Source organism: Acomys minous (genome assembly GCF_964271855.1).
Source record: "Acomys minous genome assembly, chromosome: 18".
In the NCBI taxonomy this organism is placed as follows: Eukaryota; Metazoa; Chordata; class Mammalia; order Rodentia; family Muridae; genus Acomys; species Acomys minous.
Genome location: NC_140501.1, coordinates 15,745,763 through 15,771,549, shown reverse-complemented (window position 1 = coordinate 15,771,549; position 25,787 = coordinate 15,745,763).

Below are 25,787 nucleotides of genomic sequence, written 5' to 3'. Positions count from 1 at the left end.
AATAATGGTCTCTGCATTTTTCTACAGGCCGATCTCCAGTTATACCAGCATCATTTTTTAATATGCTATCTTTTTTTTTTCAATGTATGGTTTTGGCTTCTTTGTAAAAAATCAAGTGTCCATAAGTATCTGGGGCTTTTTTTTCTAGGTGTTTGATTTGATTCCATTGATACAACTGTCTGTTTCTATGCCAGCACCATGTGGTTTTTATTACTGTTGCTTTATGGTCCTGACCAAGACAAATCCGACCAATTTAAATCAAAGGCATAACGGGCTTTAGCTTCTGTCAGCAGCAATCTTGGTGATGGACTTCTTCAAAAATTAGGACAGGTTTACACAACAGTTGTTGGCTATCCTGTCTTTTGTTCAAAATGACCACCCTAAATTAGAGAGGAATGTTCTTTAAAAGTCTTTAAAAACTCCCATCCCTTTCCTCTTTCTCCCAGGCTTCTCACACCTAATGGAAGGATCCAGTGGGTCCTGGAAAACTACAGGCGAGTCTGGGCCCTGGGGTCCTCCGCAAACTGTGGCAACAGCCAAGGAAAAAATAGGCAGTAAAAACCTTGAACCCCTACCCGGACTAGCCGATGGACATTCTCCACTGTTGAGTGGAGAAGAAGATCTAACTCTCACACAAACTCTGGTGCCCCATATTTGATCATATCCCTTGGATGGAGATGCCTGGTGGCACTCAGAGGAAAGATAATAGGTCACCAAGGAGAGACTTGATACCGTATGAGCATATTCAGGGGGAGGAGATCCCCCTCAGACACAGACATAGGGGAGGGGAGTAGGGGGGGGAAGTGGGAGGAAGGGAGGGATGGGAGGATACATGGGATGGGCTAACAACTGAGATGTAATATGTATAAATTAATAAAAATGTATTAAAAAAAAAAACAAAAAAAAAAAAAAAAAAAAAAAAAAACTCCCATCCCTTCAAGAAAAGATGAGGTTTGACTTTTTGCATTCCCCTGTGCCTTGACAATCATTTTGATCTCTGTGTGTTTGCTGTAAGTGTATGTCTCCTCCTCCCTAATAAATGTCTTTTTCAACTGCTAATTCTGTTGCCTCTTATCTCTGTTTATAGTTTACCCACAGCTGCCTGTCGTTGTCCAAATTTTTCTTGCCTTTGCTTTATAACTCTTTACCTGGTAGAGAATACAGACCCAATCAGAAACTTTAAGTAGTAATAGGTAACAAAGATATCTGGTTCGAATGATGACACTAAGCATAAGATACTTCAGTGAAAAATCATAACACAAGGAGGATGCTATCTTTCCTAGAGCTGTTAGGCAAGGTATCTCCAAGTCTTCACAAACCAAGAAGACTATTGACATGGTTGTTGGTTACAAGCTTGGATAGATGGTAAACCATTATTACCATAGGTTTTTGCTCCTGAAATGTAACTGGAAGGTCCACAGTCTTAGACTGACTTTCATAATGCCAGAAAGAGATATATTTATATCTATATCTATCTATACCCACATCTATATATCACCTCTCTGTATCACTATCATCTCTCTCTATATATATATGGTTTTATATATAAATATATATTTATATTATATATGTATATATATGTTTTTTTCTGGAAGAGAATTTTTATCAACACTCATGCTTTGCTATGGTTCTTTTTTTTAAATATTTATTTATTTATTATGTATACAATGTTCTTTCTGCATTTACAGATGGCATCAGATCTCATTACAGATGGTTGTGAGCCACCATGTGGTTGCTGGGAATTGAACTCCGGACCTTTGGAAGAGTGGCCAGTGCTCTTAACCACTGAGCCATCTCTCCAGCCCTTTGCTATGGTTCTTAGAAGCAAAAGTAACACTGCATTAATCAAGATGTTCTAATAACATAATATTGCTATAACTTTTAGGTATACAACCAACTAATTTTCACACAAAAAAACTGATGTCTGTGAAGGTGAACCTGAGCAGATTCCCAAGGCTATGGAGGTAATAGACATCACCAGGGAAGCCACTGATATTGATTTGTTAAATGGATGTTGTATGTTTGTCAGACTTATTTCTAAATACTTGTGTTAATGACCATATAGTACTAATGCAACAGATTATTATTACTATCAGCCGCAAGTGATAATGGAAGCAAACTTTGCATGCAAACTAAATTTTCAAAAGTTGGCATATTTAAGAAATGTACAATGATTCAAGACTAAGTGATGCTGCTATGTCACTGTGCTCCACTCAGTCGTGGAGAAAAGAAAATAATTATACACACACAATATTATAAATGGATACAAACATATAACATATTATACATACATCTGTTTATATACTTATATGTATACACATATGTCTAAGGCTCAGTGTAAATATCAGAATATAAGGGAAGAATATAAGAGAAAATAAACTGGTTGCATAGCAATTTCCTATTAACGGAAAATTTCATTCCAGAGGCCAGAGGGATATTGTTAATACTCAGGAAGAAAACAAATAAACTTCTTAGTTCCTAAGATGGCTCTCCAATGTCACATAAGCACCAACAGATCCTAATACGAGAAGACACTGATAAGTAGGGCTTCCTGAAATTACACCTCAAGCTCCTAGAAAGCAGCTTTCTATGGTTACCCATAGTGTCTTACAATAGCCTAGTCAATGTGTGTTTGCTTGCAAATAATGCCTCCACCCTGCAGTTATAAATAAGTGTAGGTCCCTTTAATTCATAGAATATTCATATCTAGTTATAAACACGTATTCCTCAAACTTTTTGTTTTTGTGAAGTGTTTGGCATTCTTTGTTGGAGAGAAGAGATAATATCTTAATGGATTTCTGAATTATATTAACAAACACAAGTCTCTGTAATAGATTAAAATATTTTTGAATACATACTTATTTATGTCTAGCCTCTGTGCTACTAAATGGAGCACTCTGTTCTACTAACATTATTTCTTTTAAATTTAAATTATATTGAGAATTTCACACATGAGTACTTTATTTACATTATTTCCATTCCTTCCTTATTTAATTTTATAATAAAAATTAGAGTTACCATGTCCCCAATTCAAGACATTTTCTACTTTAATAATTATGTTACATACATCTATACATACATGCTAAAGCTCTATTAGTGATATATGTGTTTGTGTCTTTATGTTGGGCATGATCCCAATGTTTCTACTAAGACAATGTTTATAACATATGTAATAACTCTAAAACACCTACTCCATTTTCATCTCTTTTTCTGTTTACTTTTTCCTCAGCAATATGGTTAAAGGATTGTCTAGGTTTTACATCACAGTAAGTTAAATGTCTTTCTGTTTTACATAATTTTCAGTAAGGCAAAACTTTTTCCTCTTCTTGTGATTATGTTTTTGGACAGTTAAATGTGACTCTGCTTTTCATAGTTTCCACTTTTTAGAGGAGTCAACACTTAATCCGTAGATGTGTTCTTAGTAAAAACATCATTCTAAAACAACAATTTATACATACAATCATATTCACTGAACTGTAGCAGCCAAAGCTACTTAAAAAATCCCTATAAGAATAAAAATACGCTAAAACAATTATTAAAGTGTATAGCATAATATGAATAGGTGCAAATATTTGTACATAGTTCTGATCTTTTCCTTTGGAAACATACTGCAAAACTATTTTAAAAGTTCCACTTTTGCCATAGACCGGTGAATTTTAACTGATATAGACTCCAGGCTCAAAATGCTCCTGCTCTTAGTATAACAGATCTATCATAGTTGTTCCTTGTAATCACATGTTCTGTAAGCCCATAATCAATTGTTAATCAGGCATGGATTCACAGGAAGAAGAATTTCTCCCTACAGGATATGTAACGCCATAGAGTTGCTCTTGAGCCGCTGTTATTAAGTATTTCACTGATGAGCTCAATGCTTCTGCTGCAACTTGAGACCAAGAACCAGACACTACACCACTGATGCTCAGGCTCAACCACTACAGTCCTAGACGGTCTCTGGAGGACAGGTGGGGGTCTAGGACGAGCAATGACAAAGTTTAAAATGTCTAGCACCTTCAGTTCCTTCTGCCTGAATTGGTGCTTAAACACTCTTAGAGACTGTGACAAATTCATTAGTTTCTATTGGGTACATTCCTTAATATTTGTAGAAAATAACCATGAAATCAATACGCACAAGCTGTCCCGTCATCTTGGACACAGATTTACCCTGATGAGCTGATCAATAAAGGAAGTAATGGATCTCCAGCAGCAATTTGAATTTCGTTTACACTTGAAATGGCTGGGAAATTAAAATGGCTCTCAAGTTTCTTGGGACCTCCTGACCTAGTAGGCATTTTATTTAAATGATTGATCTTTCCTAAGTTTTCTCAGATAAGTAGAAAGATCTTTCAAAAGTTCTCTGCAAAGTAATTGATTAACTCTATCTTAGACCTCCACATCACTCACTGAAAAATTACAAGATTAGATAATGGGTGAATGTTATCAACGGATATTATAAACATGCATACATTTTTCATAATGACACTCATTATCCTACATAATTTTTACAGGAGTCCTAGATTTTTGTCTTCTAGAAGGATACAATTTGGTTAAGAGAAAAAATTAAGAAATTTATTTAGTACAGCATTAAAAATACCCTATGAGCATATACAGGGGGAGGTAATCCCCCTCAGGAACAGTCATAGGGGAGGGGAATAAGGGGAAAATGGGAGGGAGGGAAGAATGGGAGGATACAAGGGATGGGATAACCATGGAGATGTAACAAGAATAAATTAATAAAAAATGGAAAAAATCAAAGAAATATTTTATTTGTGTTATATATAACAGATGGATCCTATCCAGTGGATTTCAAGGAAGTTACAATGACTTTATGAGATAGGTGTCATATTACGTGGTAAAGCATTTTATTTTACCCCCTCCAAAATGCTCACCAATGATATTTCTTATTGTCCTTTAGAAAAGTAAAGGTAAATATATAAAATAAAGGAGAAATGGTTAATATAACTGCATATAAGAGACATAAAAATGTAGCTAGGGTCCAGACCTCTCACCTTTTTATGAGTGGCAGCGGAGAGGGTGCCTCAGTGCTTTAGTTGCTGATACAAGCAGACAGCAGTGGAACTTTAGTTACGGGCTAAAGACTGCTTTTCCACAGTAGGCATTTTGACCATCAGTGGACACATTTATCAGGTTTTCTAGCTCCTTCTTAGCAGGTATTAGCACAATATATATTGAAGAAAAGTATCTGAAGAATTATGTTGGAAAATGCTTGACCTTGGTCTTGTTTTCAGCTTTACATTTTATGTTCTTAGAGACCTGAAGTGCCCTGTATTTTTCTCGCTCAGGCAGTGGTTTATAAGGCAGCAGCCAGGCACTGTAGACACAGAAGAGCCCCAGGGGCTACACCAACCCATTTCAACATCTCTTTTACCATTTTACCCAAGCTTCTCATTTTGGTAAATTACATTACCAAGTACAATAATACACTAGTGGGCATGACTGAGCAACCACTGCTTTCTCATTTGTGTAATTCTGACAATGCCAGCTGACCTTTGAATAGTGTTTAATGTTATAAAAATAAATAACATGTATGCATTCTTGGTCTTTGTTCAGAATAAGATTGTGAATTTGGGGACCATAATGACAACAAAGTTGAAGCTGAGGAATGCAATTTAGTCATGCACAAAGCTTCAGTTTCAGATTGACCAATGTTTGCCATACAATTAAATCAAAACTTTACTTTGACCTATGTAGTAAATCCTTTAATTGTCCCATTTAGTTATATAAATAAAAGAAATATAGTATCTTTATATTTTAGTAGAAAATACCAGAAATTTATATGTGGTTATATAAACAGAGTCCATTAATGTTACTATTTGTAAATGAAGACGACTAATTGTAGTTGACAGTCTGTGGGTCTCTAAGATGAGATACATTTTAATACACACACACCAGTCTTTACATCATATACATTATAAAAAGAAAGTAGAAAAACGAAAACTGAAAAATGGCAAGGGGGTAGTATATAAAATATCTAATAGTGAAAACCGGAAAACCACTATAACTCACATGTAAGTGGGAGGAAAGAGTCAACTCCAGAATTGTTTTTAAACTGCCACTCATGTTCCAAGATTACATGCATACAATGTACATACACAAACACACTCACACACACATGCACAAACACATATGCACACACACAGCACACACACACACATATGCACACATACATACATGAACACACAGAAATAATATTAAAAAATGAAAATGAAAATGCGAAAACGTATTGGAATAGTCAATATGTTGTAAAGACTACCTACGTTATAACACATTTCCTAAGATAAAAATTTTATTTGTGTTTTTGTTGTGTTTTTTGAAAACTTTCATTTTCAGGGATATGTAGGAAATGTAGAGAAATGAATGAAAATGAGTAGGCCTTGAAACTGAACTTTACAATTTGTGATATTTAAACTATAAGAAACACCGAGGGGCAAATCCAGTCTTCTGAAATAGCATCTCAAAATAGCCACGTTATTAAAGATTGTGGCTGACAGAAATAAATAATGTAATAAATACTGAAAACCACAAACCCAAGGAATTTCATTGGATTTATAAAGCTTGAGATTTCTCAAAGGATAGTAGAAAGAGTTTGAAATTAGTACTACATAATTTATTGTGTCAAGGGATATCTTACTTAACAATGCAGTGAATCACTTTTTGAATGATTCTTAAGCTTAATAATAACATAATATACAACTATTTGAACTTACGTCCCAATTCTTATCAGTTTATTCTGATAGGAATAAAATGTTATGTAAATGTTATGTATTTGGTACTTTTTCATTTTTGAAGATGTTTACTGTTAATAATTCATTTAGTTCTTCTAATAAGTAAATTGCTGTAAAAACTATAACCATAATAGAAATTGGTGAATTGTATACATCTAAATAAATACATCATTTACTATAAATTAAAATAAATAAATAAATAAATAAATAAATAATTTTAATTCAATTTTTGATGATTCTAAAAGAAGTGTCAAAGCTGATGAAGAAATATGTTATATTTTAAAAATAAATTTGCCTAAACAATAAGCAAAATCATTTATCCAGTTGGATTAATTTATATTCAAATTATGAGGTCCTCTAAATTTCAATTACTTATTTCTGACATTTCTCTGCAGTACTGAACTAGAGTGACTTAGATAGGACTCACAGGGCTCCATGTGTCCCCTTTGCGTTTTCACACCGCAGTCCATTTTCCATAGTTCTTCCATGATGCTCTACTATGTCATGGTACCGAAAACCTTAGAGTGTAAAATGGAAGAAATACTTTTTAAAATAATTCAATGCACTTTCCTCTCCCAGAAACAGCACAACTGTAAAAGCAGGCATGCCCCTTAATTCATTAAAATTAGCTCTCCTGTGGGAGTCCCTTGGGAAGTGCTTAGTACTTATGGTGTTACAACACTTAAACAACACTTAACCAAGTTTGTTGTCTTAAATTACTTTCCCACAAACATCTCATGGATATTAATAATCAATGCTTTGTGCTATTCAAGGTCAAGAGGCAAGGGGAAGGAAACTTCTCAAATAATGTTCACACATGTGCATCTAGATACACACATTTGCCATGTAATCTCACATAGTGAAATTTTTCCCATGCCAGGCTATTGCCAAGGAAAATGGACTGATTTTTGGAAATATTTTAGGATACTCATTTAAAAATTTATTTAATAGAGTTTAAGATAACTAAAAGTTTGAAATATGATTTTGCTGATTTATCAGTACAAACATATTTGCTCCTATGTTAGAAAGACATTGGTATTCTAGCCATGGATGATGACTAAAAAAAATACAAATATTAGCCCCATTTTTATAGACCTCTAGAGATTTCTAATGCTAACAAAAGCTGAGAAATCAAGGTCAGTTTAGCTTCTAATATACCTATGGAAAGTTTGCTTAATCAAAATCAAGGTACACAGTGTACGCCACTAATGAACAATTTCATTCAATACCATTGGTCAAATTCATTATTTTTAGCTTTTAGTAATGACTTCCATTCACTAATTTAAGAGTCAGAGGAGATTGACACAGCAGGATAACTTTGTATATAATCTCACAGGCAGATGCACACAACCTGTGCAATCCCCAAACACAAAAGTCCCACGAGGGTGAGAACTGTTAAGTTTTACATATAGCAAGAAGCTCTTGGCAGTTGTTAGCTACTAAGAGAGTGTCAGTTTTCTCTGAATGTAGCCTCTGAAAAATCAACTACACCCCACACATCTGAGACACATCTAGATTGGGGGGGGGGAAGGGCACAAATTTTGGTAGAGAGAAGGGTTGGACCTTGGAAAAGTAAGTCAAGGGAGGGATAATATGATCAAAACACACTCTATGGAAATTTCAAAACCTAATACAAGTGATGTTTTCACACGGTAATGTAAATTCATCTATGTAGTACTTAATTTTAAGATGGCACATATGCTTGTATCAATGTTGCCTATATAATGTAAGAAATACATATGTTTACACACACACTGAAGTAACACACAATGACAGGTTTTATAAATTAAGTTGCAGGCATTTTTTTCAAGTTAAATTTATGAAATCAGCTTTTCTCTAATTATCGTATAACATGCTAAGTGAAAAAAAAAGGACTGATTTGTACAATCATCATGTTGCCATATATTTTCCTCATTGCCAATCACCTTGAATATCTCATAAAATATTGATATGCCCACTATAACCCATAAGATTATGCAAAATAAATAGTCAATCAAAGTTAACATCACTGATGTATAAATGTATATTCTGAGTAATGATTAAATATTAACAAAAACAAACTGATCAATTTCATTGACTAATACATTCTGCGACTAGTAATGTGTATTGTAGTGATTTAAATAAGAATTCCCCTTATAGGCTCATATATTTAGTCTCTGAAAAAATTCGAAGAGTTAGGAGAAGCCTTGGAGAAAGTATATCACTGAATGTGTGGTGGGAGATGGGGATGAAAAGTTTTACAGTTTAAAATATCCATACTAGGCCCAGGATATCTCTCTCTCTCTCCCTCCCTCCCTTCCTCCCGCCCTCCCTCCCTCCCTCCCTCCCTCCCTCTCTCTCTCCCTCCCTCCCTCTCTCTCTCCCTCCCTCCCTCCCTCCCTCCCTCTCTCTCTCTCTCTCTGATTCTCTTTCAATCTATGGATTGGGATATAGTGATCAGATATAGTTCTAGTACTATGTATGCCATTATGTTCTTGTCATTATGAAAAGGGGCTAAACTTCTGAAACTGTAAGCAAGACTCCAATTACATGCTTCATGTTATCAGTTGCCTTCAGCATAAAATAGAACAATTAAAAAGGCATATAGTTTTGAATGAACATAAAGCTCGTTAATGTGTTATTTTATTAAATATTTTACATATACATTTATATTATTACACATATGTAGAATGTGCTAACTACAGCAAGAAGAACCATGAAACACTGAGGAATTATATAAATGTTACATTCTTAGTGTTTTGGCTATTTGTATTTGGCACCCTTGGAGAAAACATCTTTCCTACCTTGGTCAGTCTAAAATTCTGAATGTAAATCATTACTTATTATATCTCATCATTATCAATTTAAAACATTTATTTAGACTTTAAAACATATTAATGCCTAAACAACTAAACTTTATTGTAAAACTAAACTATCTGTTCTTCCACCCCACCAGAGATTTGATTAGTAGCTTTCCAAATGAGTGATGACAGAGACATTTTGCTACCTGAGCAGTCACCCAAAACTCTTTATAATATTAGAGCATCAACCTTAGTCTTCTGGCCTAGTATATCTGCTAGACCAATTTGTGAGGCAGGATCCATTGAGGACTTGCTTACCCTGTCTTGGCAGAGTTTGGCAGTCGACTCTGCCTCTAAGCAAGCTTGCCCTTTTTTAGGCAGAGTTCTGTTTGTGGGAGAAATTAGGACATTTTGTACCCATATAACTTAATTATAATACAAGGTTTACATCCAATACTTTGAAAGTGCTTTTGCAGGAATTATAATACAAGGTTCACTTCCAATACTTTCAAAGTACTATTGCAGGATGTTTAGGATAAATAAGTCATACAAATTAATTGTTAGTTGGTCAAATCATGGTCATATCAACTAGCCTATTTTTATCACAAGAATATATATCTTTGGTACAACAGATAGATATGATTCTGTAATGTAAATTTAATTTAGTTCAAAAATGATTATAATCGGGCATATAGCTGACATTCTTTATAAAAAGGTAAAAATACTTTATTATGACATATATTCCAGCAATATTTTGAAAAAATATATACTTTTCATCATTTTAAAGTCCATAAATACTATAAAGCAAATCCCTTATAGCATAACATCATTAAACTTAGCAAAAAATGTATTGAATGTCTAGTATGACAAGGTTGATAAAATTAATTGAATAGTGGACCTCTTAGTAATTTCATTTAAACATCTATCTATCTAAACCCACTGAAATCAACATGAGATCTATTAAATTGTCAATTTATAATCATTTCAAGATAACAATAATTTCTGAGGAAATGCTTTCTGACTAGAGGTCAAGGGACAACATAATGTCATGACAGCTGTCTGGGTCAATAGCACAGAACAGCCAGGTAGAAACTAATAAAATATGGAAACAGTCAAAAATAGTAATGTGTTTAGAGCAGTTCATTTCATTATTATCTTTCATATTGTTTGTAATTTAATATTAATATTCTAACAGTGCTCAGAATTGACCACAGGTTCTCATACATGTGAGGCAATGCTTATTTTCCAGTGTAGTGTGATTCTTTTTAATGATAAAAAGTTGAGAATCGACTTTTAACACAATAAAATTTTCTGTCTTGTGGGTTGTATTTGTGTGTGTGTGAAGCTTTTGTATGTATATGTGTTTATTGTGCATATGTTCCTGTATGTGAGTTAAGGCATGTGTGGCTCAGTACATATGTGAGAACACAATCCTTCTTTTTATTATATTTTTATATATATATTTATATTATACACAAATAGAATAAATTATATATAGCAATAAGAATCATACAACAATCAGGAGTTATATAAAAGTTACCTCATAGTGTTTTGGCGATTTGTATTAGGCAATCTTGAAGAAAACATCTTTTTATCTTGCTGAATCTAAAATTCTGAATGTAAAAGCAACATTTATCATATCTCATTTCTATAAACTTAAAACATCTATCTAGACACAAAATCATCTTAACTCCTAAACAACTAAGCTTAACTTTATGGCTAAACTATTTGGTCTTCAACACCATCAGAGATTTGAGACGGAATAAACCTTAATTACTTGAGTAAGCTGAAAGTGCAGGTTAGTAGCTTCCGAAATGAAAAAATGAAAGAAACAGTTTGCTGCCTGAACAGTCACCTAAAACTCTCTATAACATTAAGGCATCATGTTCAGCCTTATGGCTCAATATATCTGATAATCATCTTTGTGAGGCAGGAACTATTAAGGACTTGCTTACCCTGTCTTGGCTGAGTTTGGCCATCGACTCTGCCTGAATCCAAGCTTGCCCACTTTTAGGCAGAATTCTGTCTGTGGCAGAAGCAATGACATTTTCCCCAGTGTCTGGTTTGTTGTATTTGGAGCCATTTCTATAAGGATGCTTTGATGCCCATCATCTTCTTTGAGGTAGGCTGGGTGTTGCCAGGAATTAACCTGTCTTGTTTTACAGAATTTTTAGATAATAGAAACATCTTTAAATTCCATATTCTGTAGGTCTGAAACTTTTGAAAATCTTATCTAACTATTTTACCTTATATATCTATAGAAACATATCTATATGTTGCATCTAAGATGTATATTCTTACAATAAAAATGAACTAGTAATTGATATGATCATGATTTGATGAACTAAAAATTAACTTGTATAACTTACTTATCCCAAACAGCCTGCAAGAGCACTTTCAACATATTGGAAGTACAACTTGTATTATACTTGAGTTGTATGGGTACACTACCTCATATTAGAGTAGAAATATATATATATATGTATGTATTTAATGCATGAAGAATAATCTTAAATTTGAGTTCTATATCAATGTATCAAAATTAAACTTATTTTGTATCAATATAGAGAATACTATACCAATGAGTAAAAGAACAATCCTATATGTGAGCAATCACTAAAGCCTTAAGTTGAGGAGTAGATACAATAATCTAGTTTTTGTCCTATCATCCAAACATATTTCTATATGCCCCGTCTTTCTTTTCAACCCCTATCTTCATACCTATGATAGAAAGAGAAAGGAAAAGAGAGACATCCCTGAGTCCAACCTCGTTTTTTCTCTGAATAAGACAAAAAATAACTTATAACCACTTTCCAATGAAAATGATCATCTGTAGCCCAAGAGAATAAACAAAAACCTACCCAATTCCATTAGGGGAAATGGGGTGTGGTTTTCTTAAGGTTTCTTCTGGCTAATTTGATGCAAATAATACCCTTGTTGGAGCCCAAATAAAATTGGGGAAAATGGTTAAACAATCCAGGAATAGTCTTTGTGGTCCAGTTTCTAAATGTTGAGAAATTCCAGGCTTAATAAGAGTCTTGTGTGGAACAGTCTGAAATGATGGACAAGTAGGAATCAGAAACTTTCTACAACACTGTCCTGGATGCTGTCCTGCAGCTGAGGCACATCAACTGAAATGCTTGGGGCTGGAACATGAAGGATGTAGGATGTCAGCATCTAGCATGCTGAGAGGAATGAATCCCATTGGGTCTGATTCAATGTCAGTGTCTGTTTCTTTTGTTTTGAAAACATATAATTTCTCACAAACATTATATAATCCTAAAATTATAAATGTATGAGGAGTACTGGATGCACAGAAAAATTAAGGCTGGATCTCTGCTCTTTGTACGAGCAGAAGAAAGGCATCATCAAATCATTCATGCCATACGAAGAACGGCCTCTAATAATAAAATACAGCTCCAGCCTTAGCTACCACAGTTTCTTTTTATGTTAGTCAATTGAGTAACACTTGTTACTCTCATTTCTGGACTACTGTGAAAATTCTTTCACACACACACACACACACACACACACACACACACATATCATTTATCATATTACATCTAAATTGTTATCCCTTCCCTTGTATCCTCTCATTCCTCCCTCACTCCCGCTTTGCCCCTAATTCCTTCCCCTATGACTGTGACTGTGGGAGACCTCCTCCCCATGTATATGCTCATAGGGTATCAAGTCTCTTCAATGGACACAATTCTGCATTAGTTCTTCAACACACTGATTTGATTAACTTTGCAATAACAATTTAAAATATTTATTTTAGTTTTCTATTATTATTATTATTATTAATTCATATTACATCTGGATTATAATCTTCCTGTCCCCTATCTCACCACCCTTCTGCTTTATTGCCCTCCTTATACCTCTGACAGGTGGGGTCTTCCTTCCTTACTGTCTTTTCACAGCCCATCAGACCCATCTGCACAGCCTGCATCCCTATTCTACGTGTTCCCACAGGGCCTCTCCACCAAGGGGAAGTGATTCTAAGAATATGTTTTAGTACTTCATCATACCAGAAGAGTTAGAAAGTTTTTAAATTATTTCTGGCCTGTTACTGAAGTAAGCATGACAAATATAATTTTGCCAGCAATGTGTATTTAAAATTAAATGGAATCTAATAGGTTGCCACGGTTATCATATGGCAGAGCAACAAGAGGTTATCAGTGAGGTAAATAAAATGAAGTCTTGTGAATACCAGTGAACTAAATGCAGTCTGACATCCATTGACAAGGTAAAAAAATTAAAATTCTAGTTACGTTTTCCATATTAGAGAAAACAATTACTGAATAAAAGCAATAACTGCAAGAAAAAAAATTTCTAAAAGATACATAAAAGCATCTTAAAGTATTTAAGAAGTAATTATTTTTTCCAACTGGATTTATTTTCTGATAGACTAAGGACAAAGAAAACATATTATTCTTATCTTCAAAATGCTGGAAAGGAATGATTTCCCCCCGAAAATAAAGTGATCTTTCTAAAAGAATATCAATTCTATCCACCCTGATCCCAAAATGTTATATGGTGATTGGAAGGAAGGCACTAAAAGAGAAAGGCTAGAAGTATAATTTATAAAATACAATAATGTATTAAAATTATGATCAAATAAACATTTACAAAGATGCATACATAAAAGTAAACATACATTGTTGCATGAAAAACATATCTTGACATATGTATGTTTATATGTAAGCCTTAAATACAGATTCATACATACTTAAAAAGTAAAAACAGATAAATGTACCAGAGCCATGATCACTCATTTTACTCTCCAATGATGACATATTTTCATAAAAAATTCCATACTTAGCATATATGCATTTACATGTCCATAAAGAACATAAAATATACACATGAAAGCCACATAGGCACGGACACATATAATTTGAATAATTTAAATATATAAAAATTGCACATATATAAGTATATACACATTACAAATACATGTACCAATCAAGATGAGCGAATGCATATTTATTAAGGAGGTTTTTAACAAAAATCATCTCAGTAAACATATAGTAGACATAATGGAAATGTAGAAAAATCCTTACAGTTCATAAGATCATAAATTTTATCTACATTCATGGAAATAGTTTTAAAGATGTAATTAAATATGCCTAAGTTCCAGAACATAGAACCGAATTTGTAAGATTAAATTTAATAATCTCTGATTAGATTATCTCTCTTCAAACCCTTTGAAACTGAGAATGGAAAATTAACACAAAATTTGAATTTAGTTTTTAAAAATGTCAACTTCTGAATTACAGGAAGTTTTCTCACTAACATTTTAACGATAGTGATACTTTTGTATATGTTTGGAAAGCTTATGATCTTCTTATTATCCTGTGATTTTTTTCCCTCAATTCTGTCACATTGAGCTCTGTGAACATATTCAATGCCAAATTAATTATTTTAAGAATGTGCTTATGTTCTTGAAAAGTGGATTCATAATTTATACCTGTAAATGATATTTCATATAAAAATTGACTTCCAACTATCCATTCATTACCACGTTTTCTCAGTTTCTTCTTCCCAACACATAGGTGGACATTTTTATAAACATGAACTCTGTGGTGATAAGAGACCCAAGGTCACTGAAAGTAGAAATTTAATTAGCATGCTAAATATCCTTATGACTCATTCAAATATTTGAATTCTATTACTTTGAACAGTTGTTTTCCTGAATTTAATGAGCCAATAAGAGAGCAAATATGTTGCTAATAGCATTTGAGACATTATAAGTTCTCAATTATATTATGGCAGGATAGCATAATCCCAAATACTTTTCTACAGCATTTGTATTCTGAAGTATCAGCATGGCTGAGGCCTGCTTCTTATTAAGTGAACCGAAAGAAATATTCCCATTGTGTCCTTTTGTTACCTCCCCATCAGAAGTATCTCGTATCTTACAAATGCCTAAACAAAAGGCAAGTAAAAATTGCAGACATTTTGATTAATAACAAGGCAGAGTAGTTACTGAGAGGCATTCATTTCTAAATTTAATTTAGCTGTATACATATTTAATATCTATATTGATTTTTATTTCATGCTCAATAAACCAACAGTAGAGGAATTTTTAATCCAGCACACTTGAATCTCTCTGGATGGATCACAGACATATCCTTAGTACACACCTTTCTTCCCAAACAATAAAGGTACAGTTACTTTGTAAAGGAAAGCATACATTTGTGAAAGCGATGTCTAACTGAGGGGCAGACAATTTTTCAGATGATCAGGTATAATGGAAATTTAAAGCATTGTTGATATATATATATATATATATATATATATATATATATATATAATGTTTTCAGTGGGAAAATTTTTCCTAACTTATATAATATATAACTCAAATACTTCTGTAGTATGCATGTATGTGTATGTATATCTAATGTGTTAGTATATGTAACATTATAATGTATAAAATTATATACTTAATGTCAAGGTACACAAACATAATAAACATTTAAATGATATGTTTTCATATTTTAATGAAGTAACTATAGTGGTTGCCATTTAACAGAATCTCAATATCCAACTGTAAGTCTTAGAGCTAAGGTCAATAAAAGACTGAGTAGTGAATATAACACATATCAACTTCTTCCCCAGTACATACAAGTACAAACAAAACACAATATTTGTATGTTCTCAATTTGTTATTAGTTGAAACGTCTAGTAGTGTATCATTTATATTATAAAAGCATTCAGGTTTATACTATATCATGTCTCAAAAGGTCCACAAGAAGACCACCAAGCCCAGGGGATCTAGACCCAGGTGTCCTACACAAACTGATGTACCAACCAAGGACATTGAAAACAAAGTAGCTAGGCCCCTGTTTAGATGTAGGAGGTGACAGCTCATTCTCCACCTGGGTGGGGGGTGGGACGGGTACTGCACCTGACATGAGCTCTGGTGTCTGTGATTTGATCACTCCTCCTTATTGGGGAGGTCTGAGGGCACACAGCAGAAGGGGATGCAGGCTATCCTGATGAGACGTGATAGGTTGAGGTCAGATCGTAAGGGAGAAGGTCCCCTCCTGTCAGAGGTCTAGAAGAAGAAAAATGGAGCTGAAGATGGAAAGAGGGTAGGAAGGAGAAGATAAGAGTAAGGGGATAACAATCAGGATGTAATTTAAATAAATTATAATCAAAAATTTTAAAAATATCTAATCACATAAAAAAGAATATAGCTAGTATATATATATATATAAATCAAAGACATTAAATCGTATTTAGTTCTCCCTAGATAGTAAATAAAATGATCTCAACTGTCAGGTCTACAAAATTCAACATAAGAGTTATCTCCTCAACTAAAAAATACATTGTGAATTAATTGGAATTTAATGTCCTTACAATACTTTTTTGCATTTCTAATTAGTTTATTGCATTTTAATGTATACAATTGTAGGAAGAGAAAATTTAATGTCCTTCAACAACCATAGTTCAGTATTTAAATGTCTAAAGGCAAATGTGAGGCGTCATCTGCCACCAAAATAACCCATTGTTTAATTTCCCTTTACACAACGTAATACTCATTCAGAGATGAGCAGCTACTTTATTACAACTTTCCTGAGATCGAGGCAAGAAGAGAGAGATGGAGGGAGAAGGAGCCAATTTGCAGTAAACTCTTAGTGCTGGTATGCAGGCACAAATCTCTTGATAATAACTTGACCATTTTCAAAGACCTTACTCAGAAAGTTAATTGATATGTTTAAGTGAAAACAAGACTGTTGCTGCAAATGTTTGACTGCACAGGACTAAGGAAGTCCTCTGTGAATGTGGACCCTGCATGGTAACTGGAGGGTGAGGAGAAGCGTGGTGTTTCCACTATTTTCTTACACTGAAGATGACACATTGGGGGATTTGAAGTACATCAGTAAATACAACTCCAAAATAATTATGGAACACTATAGGAGATTTAATGACTGTAATTACTAGACCATAGCATTTTAATTATGGTTCTAATTTGAAAATATGGTTTGCAATTCACAAGGGGGTTTACATTTACTTATTATAATTTTTGCCAATTAGCCTAAAGTAACACTTAAGATTTCTCCAGCAAATAGACCTCATTATTTGGAGGAGAAGACTGCTAAATATGGGATCATAGGTTAACATACAATTGTTACAAATATACTAATGTAGATTATTTAAAAATGTAAACAGATAATATTATTTACTGTTGAACAATCATATCCTTACACCAAAAGGAAATAAAGAAATAATTGAGATTGTTCTTTCCTTTATGAACACTTACTTTTCTCAGATGGTTACTGTCATATTGTATGTGTGTGCGGTGATGTATGTTGTGTGAATATGGAACTTGTTCATGAAAGTGTGGATATAAATGCAGAGACTAGAAGATAGTAGGTGTCTTACTTTATTGTTCTATGCTTTATTGCCTTTGGGATGTACTTTGTTTACCTTTGGGCTTTTGTTTTGGGCTAGGATGACTGGCCAGTGGGTTCCCAAGTTCCAACAATGATGAGGTTACCGAAGCCATCAGCCATATCTGGCCTATTACTTGGATGCAGAAATTTATGCTAATGTCCTTATGATTGCTTAGTAAATAATCTTAACATGGATACTTTCCCCAGACTCTTCTTATTTTTATAAAATACATATTTACTACGATTGTACATTCTGATTTTGTGAAGAGCTAAGATTTTAGTTACTCTGTTGGTTTACCCACAAATTCACACTATGTTTCATTCCATTCTGGCTAATATATCCCTGGAAAATATAGATATAGTATTAGATAAATAACTTTAACCAAAAGAGTTCATTAATCATTTCAAGTAAACTAGACCTAAAGTATATAATTTTACTATGTATTATGGTATATATATTGTGTGAGAGTTCTGGATATTAAAAGACAACTTGTCAGAAGAGAATCATATATATACTTAAAGAAAAAGCCAACAAAGTTAAGACTTCAAGATTCTCTTTGGAGTATTTTAGAAAAATCAGACTCTAAAATCATTCATTTGTAGAATAGTCCTAGTTTGCTTATGAGACAAAATTGTAAGTTCTGTTGTAAGCAAAGATGATTGAGTACCTGTGATAAACTTATCAAATTAAATTATTTTGGTTTGTCAAATACTTAATGATTTTTTTCTCTTATACTACCCTTGCCTTATTTTTAATGTATGAAAATTACTTATTTTATGGAAGAATTTATTAATCAGAATCACATCTAGTATCATTCAAGGCTTCAAGGTATTGAAATTATTTTCTGAATTATTTCATTTCCAATAATATTATTTCTAAACCTGGAGAAATACAAATTGAAATTGTTATCCCTATGTTTTTAAAAAGTGTATTACATAGTGAAATATCAAGACTGTGTAATAGACTGTGTCTTCTCTTTAGCTGTGAAATTCCTTTTGAATAGATATTTTAGAAAGCTAGGAGCCCAAAGAGAGTGTTTAAGGAGAATCTTGAAAAAAATCCCTCCTACAGAGACAGATTAATTCCTTCAAAGTGATGGATTTATATATTCATAAAGCATCTATTTGAAATATATTATGCAAATTTGTATAAACACAACTTTCATATTGCCATGTTAACAAGACTTCCTTTGCAGATACCATGCAAATTAAGTTTATGTGAAAAAAAAAAGAGGGAAAGAGAAGAATTGAGCATAATTTTTAAGCAATTTAAGAGAAGAAAATAGCAGCTATTTTTTGTTGATGCTATTTTACATTAGAATTTTGTTGCTGTTCTTGATTTAGAGTAGCATGTATTTTTATAGTATGAACATGAATGAGACAGCTGATGATATTAGAATAATTCAATATTTTCAGAAGAAGACAAAGTGTAATTTCTTTAATTAAAAGGCTTCTGTACAGCAAAGCAGAGAGGATGGGAAAAACTATCTGCCGTCTGCTCATGTGCAAAATAAGTAAATATAAAAATATAGAAGCATAAAACAGTGATATATTAAAATTTTGGTGAAATGACTTGAAAAAGAAGTTCTCAAAGAGATTCAAATGATCAATACATACATGAAACATATCCAATGTACTTACATAAGTAACATATAAATCAAAACTATACTGGAATGTGATAACATCCCAATCAGAACATATATCATGAAAGAGAAAACACTGCTGGTGGTAGCGTAACTTATTGAAACCATTTTGGAGATTAGGAATAAAGGTTGGTATATGGTAGAAGTGCCTGCACACCAGTGCTTTGTTTTTTTATTTCAGTTTTAAACTATATACAGCAAGAAAAACCATGAAACAATCAGGAATTATATAAACGTTGCATTCATAGTGTTTTGGCTATTTATATTTGGCAACCTTGGAGAAAAACAACTTTCCTATCTTGATGAGTCTACAATTCTGAATGTAAATCAATATCATATCTCATCTCTATCAATTTAAAACATCTATCTATACCTAAAAACATCTTAACCCCTGAACAACTAAGCTTAATTGTAAAATTAAACTTTATTATGACACTTTTTGTGGTAGCCAAATTAAGGAATCAGCCTAGGCACATAAGTGATAAAGAGGTCATCATGCCTGCATACCCAACAGTATGATGCATTATTAAGCCATAAATTCAGGCATAAAAATTTCAGAAAAATGGAAAAATCTGGCAAACATAAGTGCTTTCCATAATAAACCAGTGTTTAAAAAGCAGTTATCAGGTATTTTTTTTATAATAAGAAAAGAATATATTTAATTCTTTAAAACATTGGGGATGATAGTTGGGGAAAGGGGGAGGAGAGATCTGTGGAAGTGTGTAGAGTGATTATTACTATTTAACATTGATTCATATAACTATTAAAGTGGCAGGTATTGCTTAACCTGCATTATAAATAAAAGACACAGAAACCTGTTAGAGTTTTACTAAGCCTTCCTGCGCTGGGGCTGGGAAGATGTTATCCCTCGAAGCTATCTTGATTACTTTCCAAACAAAATCTCCATAAAGAGTTGCACATGTTTACCATTTGGGCTGCTTCTCCATCATGCCAATTATTGGAGCAAACTCTTTCAAGCCTCGTGTTTGTAGCTCATACTAACCCATGGTGACCTTCTTCTTCTGTGCTCTTTCCTGCTGGTCTCCCTCCAACCCTCAAAGCCCAACACCTTAGCACTGCCTACCTCTCTCTTCCCAGTCCAGGCTGCAGGCACCTTTATTTAGCCAATGATGGACAATTTTGGAGGTAAAGTTTACACCATATCATTTTGAAGATGTGAGAATTTTCTCATAAAAATATTGCAGGACAAGCAATTAACATTTGAATTCATAGCAGCTCCGTACCAACCCCAACAAAAATGTGTAAGCAGATAAGAAAAGGTTATTAATGGTCATGTGATCATACTATATTGCACCCACGTACTTAAAGAAAAATTTTAATACATTGTTTTGAAAAGTTAGTGCATGTCAACAAAAGCAGGGTAAGATAATGACATAGTTGAACAATAAGATATGTAAGTTTTAAAGAACTAAAGAACTTACTAAATTCTAATATCTGCTTCTTTTTGATGTTTCTTTATTAATCTGTTCAACTGAGATAATATGAATCAGATCTGAGTTCGGTATTTGTAAATTAATGTAGCTGACACTGGAGTATCAAAAATTTAAAGGCTTCCTGGCTTACATAGGGAGACTCTGGTCCACGAGAATGTGAAATAGAAGAAAAGAGAGACAAAGAAGGGAGAAATGGAAGGAAGAAGGGAGGGAGGGAAGGCATAAAGCAGTATTATGCTATCCTAAGTTATTTGTTAAGCATTATTTCCAGTTATAGAATGACTATAAGAGAAAGTCCCTTGGTGTGGAGAGCTGTAGTGAAAAGCAATGCAATGACAAGCCAATGATCTGTGAGATAAGCAAACAAATGGGCTGATATGAATAATAATGTGTGTGTGTATGTTTGTGTGTGTGTGTGAACTAAGTGTGACTCCACAGGTGTAGATAGATGTATTTTCTGATGCTGTTGATTCATATAACTCCTTATTCTTACCATCTTAAGTAGTCCTCTATGGCTTAGCAATTGAGGAAAGAGTACTGCTGAGAAATATATATTTAAATCAACAGAAAATTTGAGCATGTGTGACTGTTAGATTAAGAGGCTGCCCTCAGCTCTAGGGACCTCTCACATTAATTCTTCAAGGAAGTTGATCCTTTTCAACAAAAACATAATACACAGCAACAAAACAAAACAAAATGACAATTGACTTTGAAGTAACAATTTTGTTTTTGCAGCATCGAAAAACATAACGCCACATTGTATACACCTTAGGTGCTCACAAGAAAGCCAGAAACCTCAGAGAGGCCACAGTGCCCTGCAGTCAGTGTAGCTCTGAGCAGTCAGCAATGAAAGCCCCATAGACTGAGTTCGTCCTAGATCTGGAGACTAGTTTCACTGAGACCTCTCTTCTCCTCCTCTGCTGCTCTACTTCAACTTTACTCGGCATTTATTTCTGTCTCTATTTCTTTCATCTTTGCAAAATCATTTTTTCTTATATTGCATTTTACTGTATGTTATAAGGGAGAAATAGGCAATATAATTTTATATAAAATGAATTACTTTTCTGTGATTAAAGCTGAATCTCCCATCTTGCAAAAATTACTAATTAGACAATTCTGTTAGAGTTTACTGAACATGAGTCAGTGGTGCTTTGAAATATATCAGTGATAATGATTGAAGAGTAGCTTTCTGCATTGTTTTCAATCTATGTTTTTATGAAAATTAAAATAGTGGAATGAATTCTTAGAAAGAGCTAAATTTACTTCATTAATGTAAAGTATGCATGCCACAAACAGCTTTTCCTAAGGATTTTATGGGTTTGTACATTATATTTAGAATAATCACAGGAAAACTTATTTGAATACATACATCCTGTTTAAGCTGAGGTTTATTTTAAGTGATTTCCTATCTTGTAATGTGTATATGTGTATGTGTGTTTATGTGTGTATGTCTGTGTGAGTATGTATGTATGTATGTATGTATAAATGCATGTATGTAGAGAGCTAACTTGTATTTCTACAGTGACAAAAAGTCAAATATTTGACATCATTAATGCCTTGCTCATTTTAATTTAATTTACTATTCCTTTATTTAGTTACACAAAGCATTACTGTATAACTGCAGCTGGCCTAAAACTAGCCGCGCAGGCCAGTCTGGACTCAAACTCAAGATTTGCCTGCCTCTGCCTTCTGAGTGCTACTATTATGATGTAGTTATTGCATAGTCTCCCATAGTGTGAGAAACTTCATATGTTTTTTCCATTATAAGAACTAGTACAAGTAAACTGAAATTTTTCCTAGCATTAATATATGATAATATTTTATAGACAATTATTATTTCTGGAAGAGCTGGCCTCGGGGTCGTGAGAGTGGGAGAGCTGACTATGTCCCTCACTGGATGCCACAAAGGGGAGAGTGGGCCCTGCACCTCCCTTGGGCAGCAGAGTAGAGCTGGCCCAGATTGCAGAAAAGGGGTAATTGGGTATGGAGTTGTTGCTGGTGAGCCTTTCCCATGGGTGTCAGTGTAGACTACAGGAGTGTATGGAGTCTTTTTATAGATCCCAAACTACAGGATGTCCATTATACTGGGCAACAGCAGAATATCTGGGGAGTCCTAGGGAATTTCCAGTGTTAACAGAGTATCAGAAGCCAGAGGCCTTGAAGTTAAGACCACAGAGTCATTGCAATAAACATTAGCATGTTATAGGATCCATTATGCTTTTCTCCCTGTCCCTTAGCTCCCAGAATAATGACTCATGAGATCCATTAGATAATATGGAAATACCTAGGCCACCTAGCTAGGCTATTTCCTGATTAGTTCAAAACTTAAAATAGCCCATTATATTAATTTACATTCTGCCATGTGGCTGATTACCTGAGCTCAGGCAATATGCATCATTTCACCTCACATCTTGCCAGCCAACTCTATCCCAGAATCCCTTCTGCCTGCCAGATGTCGCACCTATTTCCTGCTTCCACTATAGTTCTTTTTATCGACAGGCATTTCACCCATACAATACACAAGAGATTCCTTCCACAGTTTTAAGCAAAGAATTGAGAACAAAAGGGGACACAGGGTGGTGATGCACTCCAGTTTCCACAAGATATGTTTTATTTGCTGGAGGGAATTACAAAGGAGGGAGGGCAGGTAAGAGGGAAGGGGGAGATGAGTGGAATTTGAGGTGCATGATGTAAGATTCATAAAGAACCATTAAATCTTAAAAAAAAACACAATAAAACTAAAAACTCCATTTAGAACATGATGTTGTTGCTGTTAGGTGAGTGATGTAATCTTATTCTTGAGAGACTGGAAAGTGAAAGAAGAATAAGGATGGGGATTTAATTAATTTTTATTGAGTTCTCATGACTCATTTTGTGAGATTATGTATGAAGATTTACGACATGTCCTAAGTTTTTCTAAATACAGTCCTCAACGTTGTGTCTTCTTAGTTTAACCAATTGAAAAAATGAAAATTCCTGTGCACTCAACAATAGAAAAGTTATACCAAGGTCTAGGGCGACAAAGTGTCTAAGTATACTTCTCTCAAAGAAGAGAGCTCTGGTCCTGTTTAGAAGTGACTCCAAGAGCGATCCTAAGAAGTCCTATTTCAGGCACCAACATGTCTCAGTGCCTATCCACAATGGCTGGAGCCTACCTAGAAACTACATTTAGTTTAGAGAAAGCAGCAGAAGGAAAACAGCCAGTTTCTGACAAAACCATGAGAGAGTTGGCAGCTTCCTCTTTGGATCTTAGTGAAGTCTTGACTGCTGTCCTGTTCTATTATGGATTCCAGATCATAGACTAAGCTCCCTGAAAGTGTACCTTCCTCAGCCTGATAATAGAGCTGTATTTTTTTCATCCCTGCTCATCTAGAAACAAGCAAATAAATGGAAATATCTTAGAAATCTCCATCCTAAAAGCTATCTTATTACAACTTCATGAAGACACAGGTTAAATCTGTACAACTGAGAGTTGGGTAACACTTAATATTGGCACATTACTTTAGGAAGTGCTTGTTCTCATTCTACCACGTTTCTCATTTATTTCCCACACTTGATTTTGTGAAGACTTATTATATTAATTCATTTACTTAATTATATATATATTCATATATGTATGTGTGTACATTTGTGCACACATATATGTATTTATGCATTCTTACTTGAATGTTGTATGTGTTAGCATGGCATATTTTTACAGGAGCTGGTAGAGGCCACAGGAAGGTTTGAGATAACTCAAAGGTGGAGTTGAAAGCAGTTGTTATCTGCCTGGTAAGAGGAAGTTAACTCAAGTATCCTCCAGGATGCCCGTGAATGATTTCTGGGTCCAAGAGTCACACAAGGTCCTAACTCACAGCACCTGAGGTCTTCAACCTACTCAAACACAACACCTAAGTTCCAGAAATTCACAGCTCTTGATACAAACGCCAGCCTCTTCCTGCCTCTCCTGAGATACCTCCTAGATACCAGAGACAGGGTCCTAATATCCAGTCCTACTGATCTCCTTGTGGCGACATTCTGGACAATAGGAACATACAGGGCCCATGGAAAAAGATGGCACTTTTTCTAGCAGAGTCTTCGAACCAGAAGCACAGTGTTTGCTGGGAGAGCAAGCCACCATGCTGCTAACCCTGAAATGCCAGTGTCTATTCATGTTGCCTCCAGAGAGAGGAGAGGATTCTGGCTGCCGGACATGCATGGCATCACCTCAGACCTCCAAGCTACCATCCACTATCCTGTAGATGACTCCAGATCCCTCAGACATACAGATCCAATTAAAGCTACCTTGAGGAGACCTGCAGTTTCTCACTGGATCATACAGGTTAAAAACCCATAACCTGAATTCCTTGCCAATATGTCCAACTAGGACACAACTAGCAGAACAGAGCTAGGAATAGAACAGAAATAGAAGAAACAGAAAAGATAGAGAAGAAAGAGAAGATCTGGCTCCAAGGACTGGATACAATTTTCAAGAAAATCATAGAAGACAGGTCCCATTTATTAATTGTTGACATTAATGCCTGGGATGTTGGTGTTCTGTTCAGGAAGTTGTCTCCTGTGCCAATATGTTCCAGGCTCTGGAGAGTGGGATATGACTTTCTCATGTACTCTGGTGCCTCACCTTTGACCATGCCTCCTGGAGGGGGAGACCTGGTGGCACTCAGAGGAAGGACAGCAGGTTACCAAGAAGAGACTTGATACCCTATGAGCATATACAGGGGGAAATAATCCCCCTCAGGGACAGTCATAGGGGAGGGGAATAAGG